Here is a 6,000-nt window from a genome sequence, read left to right as displayed (position 1 = left end):
GCTCCTCACTCTAGAGGGTGTTGCTGGTTTACTAATACATAGTAGCTGTTTGCATGTATTTTTGTCCCTGAATATATCCATACAAAAGTGTTGTTGCTAGTTCACTAATACATTGTAGCTGTTTGCATGTAGTTTGTCCCTGAATATATCTATTTGAAAGTTAAACTGTGGACTTATTTTGCCAATTAGTTTAGGGATATTGTATGTGTATCTAATCAGAATATTATTTAGAATTTGTGGAGGGTCTTCTATTGTTTTTACTTGGGGTCAGTTCTGTTGTTGTGGGTTTGGGGTGAGGGAAGTACCCTCTTGTCCCCTTGGGACTGAGGGGAACGGGCCTGACGAAGGGACAAGTCCCGAAACGTTGCCCCCCTATATTCCCCCGTTGTGACCCACTTTTTTTGTTTTCTTTGTTCCCCTTCCACCATTCACCTCACTTTCCCTTTGTTGCCCCATCCTACTTTTCCTTTATCCCTTATCCTCCTGTACATCCTATATATGGCCCTACTTATATGTTGTCTGTTTGCCTAGTGTGGCGTAGTCAGTTGTTTGACTTATTTGTGCACTGATGACATTTTCAAATTGGTTATATACCAGTGACTTTGTATCTATTATTAGGGTGTGCTGGATTTTCTTCAGTACTTTATTGTGTTTGAGAGGGATTGGGCCCTCTCTAGTCCGTGGCACCCCGCTTTGTGTATATTTATCTACTTTGTGTGAGTGCTGTCTATTACATTGGCTATACTATAAAACTATTGAGAAGCTTGGAACCTTAAGAAGAAAACTCCGGAAATTCCAAAGTCACTCCAAGCTCAGAATGTTATTATAGCTGACAAACACTTTCCCGATTGCTAGGATTTGTAATCCAGTCACTCCAAGATCTTTACTAGTGCTAAGGATTTTGATAGAGGAAAAGAGAATGATTCACGAAGAAGATTTTGTTTTCTCGAAATTACCTGCAGGTGTTTTGGGAGGTGTTTCCGGGGGTCTAGTATCAGGTGGTATAACCGATGATGAGGGGAATACAAATGACCCAGACCAGGAACCATATTTAGTTGATTTGATTCCATTCTTTGTGATTTCCTCATAGCTGGTCTGTCCCGGCTTCTTCTCCACTATCACTTTTCCTCCTTCATTGGTCAATTTTCCGGCATGGATTGCAGCTCGACAAATGGAAGAATCCTAAGTGAAGAAAATACCCATAATATGAGAAACAACGTTTCTATTGTATTACTCCTTCAAATACATTTGTTTTTTTTTTCTTTTATCAATAAAACGTAATAGTGAGGAAAAATCCATTTAGAAGGTCTCATCGAGATTTTCTCTTACGTCTGTGTAGACATCGGATCCCCAAACATTCCCTTTCTCATTCAGGCATCCCACTGGACATATCACTCTAGAAAAAGAAAAGAAAGAATGGATTGTTTTTTCTGCTCACTGTAGTGTTGTTGAACATTTAAAATATTATATTTGCTGCTATTTCTTAGAGTCAAGTACGTTTCTCCAAATAGCAAATTTTGACACAATACTTACTCTGTCATTTTTTCAGCTAACTGGTTTGCAGCCATGGAACATGGAGCTGGAACTGCAGTAGGAAAATAAACCATTAAATATGAATGAATTCCTAACATACAATGGGCACTGATTTATGGTGGATTCTTTAAGATGAAAAACAGCATAAGAAATACAAGTTGGTTTCACATTTGATCTTGCGGCGTGGCATTTATTAGAAAACTTTAGTGGTTACCTTTTATTTGGTACCTATAACTTCTCAAGACATCTAGACGTATTTTTAATTTCCTATATAATATAATTCCATATGCCTTCTTTCACTTTAGAATCAACCTTCAAATCCTTAATTGGTAGTGGTTGTCCTGCTAGGTATTGTGCAGAAATGTACCACAGAATCTTCCGGCATTTAAAGGGTTATGCTGTGATATTAATGGAGCTATTAAACTGATGAGACATTCTACTTTATTGTTATTATCGCTTTTTGTGTATTTATTAAGGAATACTGCTAACACGTACAATATACGTTGTGTTTGTAGTCACACGTGCAAAGCAAATGACAAAAAATAGATTGTTAAAAAGAAGGTTACCTGCTGGTAGGCTGTAAGTCGGTGCTGGAGGGCTAGTAGGTGGGAGAGTGGGTGGTAATCTTACAACAAATGAAATAGAGTCAGCCCCATACGGACTTGTTTTTATTCCATTCTTTCTGGATTCCCCGTAACTACTCTGTCCTGGCTTCTTCTCCACTATTACTCTTCCGCCGGATTTAGTCAGCATCCCTGCATGGATTGCGGCTTGACAAATGGAAGAATCCTGAGGAAAGAGAATTAATTTTAGATAAACATCTTTGCTGTCCAAATTTTCTAAGAAATATGTTTGTTTTAATATTTCTTTCTTTATAGCAAACTCAATGTAAATTCATTCATAGAAGGTTTTATTGAGGTTCCAACTTACATCTCTATAGATATCATTTCCCCAGACAGTCCATGGTTCAGTGTGGCATCCTGCTGGACATATTACTCTATGAAATGACAAAAATAACAAATGTTTAAGATGCTGATACTGTAGTAACTTTGCCAATTTCTAAAAACAAAATGATTCCATGGGTTTTCCTAACCACAAGGACTCATACTTACTCTGTAACGACTTGAGTTAACTGTTTTGCAGCTGAGGAACACTGACTTGATACTGTGAGAGGAAAATGTACAATTAATTCTTAAGATCTACCAACACAGTGTGGTATATCAATTTAGATGATAAATGGAATAACACAGAGGTACCTTTCTTTTACATGGCTATAAAACTATTGAGAAGCTATGAACCTTAAGAAGAAAACTCCAGAAATTCCAAAGTCACTGCAAGCTCAGAATGTTATTATAGCTGACAAACACTGTCCCGATTGCTAGGATTTGTAATCCAGTCACTCCAAGATCTTTACTAGTGCTAAGGATTTTAATAGAGGAAAAGAGAATGATTCACGAAGAAGATTTTGTTTTCTCGAAATTACCTGCAGGTGTTTTGGGAGGTGTTTCAGGGGGTCTAGTATCAGGTGGTATAACCGATGATGAGGGGAATACAAATGACCCAGACCAGGAACCATATTTATTTGATTTGATTCCATTCTTTGTGATTTCCTCATAGCTGTACTGTCCCTGCTTCTTCTCCACTATCACTTTTCCTCCTTCATTGGTCAATTTTCCGGCATGGATTGCAGCTCGACAAATGGAAGAATCCTAAGTGAAGAAAATACCCGTAATATGAGAAACAACTTTTCTATTGTATTACTCCTTCAAATACGTTTGGTTTCTTTTTTCTTTTATCAATAAAACGTAATAGTGAGGAAAAATCCATTTAGAAGGTCTCATCGAGATTTTCTCTTACGTCTGTGTAGATATCGGATCCCCAAACATTCCCTTTCTCATTCAGGCATCCCACTGGACATATCACTCTAGAAAAAGAAAAGAAAGAATGGATTGTTTTTTCTGCTCACTGTAGTGTTGTTGAACATTTAAAATATTATTTTTACTGTTATTTCTTAGAGTCAAGTACGTTTCCCCAAATAGCAAATTTTGACATAATACTTACTCTGTCATTTTTTCAGCTAACTGGTTTGCTGCCATGGAACATGGAGCTGGAACTGCAGTAGGAAAATAAACCATTAAATATGAATGAATTCCTAACATACAATGGGCACTGATTTATGTTGGATTCTTTAAGATGAAAAACAGCATAAGAAATACAAGTTGAGTTCACATTTGATCTTGCAGCGTGGCATTTATTAGAAAACTTTAGTGGTTAGCTTTTATTTGGTACCTATAACTTCTCAAGACATCTAGACGTATTTTTAATTTCCTATATAATATAATTCCATATGCCTTCTTTCACTTTAGAATTAACCTTCAAATCCTTAATTGGTAGTGGGGGTCCTGCTAAGTATTGTGCAGAAATGTACCACAGAATCTTCCGGCATTTAAAGGGTTATGCTGTGATATTAATGGAGCTATTAAACTGATGAGACATTCTACTTTATTGTTATTATCGCTTTTTGTGTATTTATTAAGGAATACTGCTAACACGTACAATATACGTTGTGTTTGTAGTCACACGTGCAAAGCAAATGACAAAAAATAGATTGTTAAAAAGAAGGTTACCTGCTGGTAGGCTGTAAGTCGGTGCTGGAGGGCTAGTAGGTGGGAGAGTGGGTGGTAATCTTACAACAAATGAAATAGAGTCAGCCCCATACGGACTTGTTTTTATTCCATTCTTTCTGGATTCCCCGTAACTACTCTGTCCTGGCTTCTTCTCCACTATTACTCTTCCGCCGGATTTAGTCAGCATCCCTGCATGGATTGCGGCTTGACAAATGGAAGAATCCTGAGGAAAGAGAATTAATTTTAGATAAACATCTTTGCTGTCCAAATTTTCTAAGAAATATGTTTGTTTTAATATTTCTTTCTTTATAGCAAACTCAATGTAAATTCATTCATAGAAGGTTTTATTGAGGTTCCAACTTACATCTCTATAGATATCATTTCCCCAGACAGTCCATGGTTCAGTGTGGCATCCTGCTGGACATATTACTCTATGAAACGACAAAAAAAGCAAATGTTTAATATGCTGATACTGTAGTAACATTGCCAATTTCTAAAAACAAAATGATTCCATGGGTTTTCCTAACCACAAGGACTCATACTTACTCTGTAACGACTTGAGTTAACTGTTTTGCAGCTGAGGAACACTGACTTGTTACTGTGAGAGGAAAATGTACAATTAATTCTTAAGATCTACCAGCACAGTGTGGTATATCAATTTAGATGATAAATGGAATAACACAGAGGTACCTTTCTTTTACATGGCTATAAAACTATTGAGAAGCTATGAACCTTAAGAAGAAAACTCCAGAAATTTCAAAGTCACTGCAAGCTCAGAATGTTATTATAGCTGACAAACACTGTCCCGATTGCTAGGATTTGTAATCCAGTCACTCCAAGATCTTTACTAGTGCTAAGGATTTTAATAGAGGAAAAGAGAATGATTCACGAAGAAGATTTTGTTTTCTCGAAATTACCTGCAGGTGTTTTGGGAGGTGTTTCAGGGGGTCTAGTATCAGGTGGTATAACCGATGATGAGGGGAATACAAATGACCCAGACCAGGAACCATATTTAGTTGATTTTATTCCATTCTTTGTGATTTCCTCATAGCTGTTCTGTCCCGGCTTCTTCTCCACTATCACTTTTCCTCCTTCATTGGTCAATTTTCCGGCATGGATTGCAGCTCGACAAATGGAAGAATCCTTAGTGAAGAAAATACCCGTAATATGAGAAACAACTTTTCTATTGTATTACTCCTTCAAATACGTTTTTTTTTCCTTTTATCAATAAAACTTAATAGTGAGGAAAAATCCATTTAGAAGGTCTCATCGAGATTTTCTCTTACGTCTGTGTAGACATCGGATCCCCAAACATTCCCTTTCTCATTCAGGCATCCCACTGGACATATCACTCTAGAAAAAGAAAAGAAAGAATGGATTGTTTTTTCTGCTCATTGTAGTGTTGTTGAACATGTAAAATATTATTTTTGCTGTTATTTCTTAGTGTCAAGTATGTTTCCCCAAATAGCAAATTTTGACATAATACTTACTCTGTCATTTTTTCAGCTAACTGGTTTGCTGCCATGGAACATGGAGCTGGAACTGGAGTAGGAAAATAAACCATTAAATATGAATGAATTCCTAACATACAATGGGCACTGATTTATGGTGGATTCTTTAAGATGAAAAACAGCATAAGAAATACAAGTTGGGTTCACATTTGATCTTGCGGCGTGGCATTTATTAGAAAACTTTAGTGGTTAGCTTTTATTTGTACCTATAACTTCTCAAGACATCTAGACGTATTTTTAATTTCCTATATAATATAATTCCATCAGCCTTCTTTCACTTTAGAATCAACCTTCAAATCCTTAATTGGTAGTGGGGGTCCTGCTAAGTA

This window comes from Ascaphus truei, chromosome 10 (assembly GCF_040206685.1).
Source record: "Ascaphus truei isolate aAscTru1 chromosome 10, aAscTru1.hap1, whole genome shotgun sequence".
Taxonomy (NCBI): Eukaryota; Metazoa; Chordata; class Amphibia; order Anura; family Ascaphidae; genus Ascaphus; species Ascaphus truei.
The sequence above is the reverse complement of the archived record's forward strand: the minus strand, read 5'-3'. Positions refer to the sequence as shown.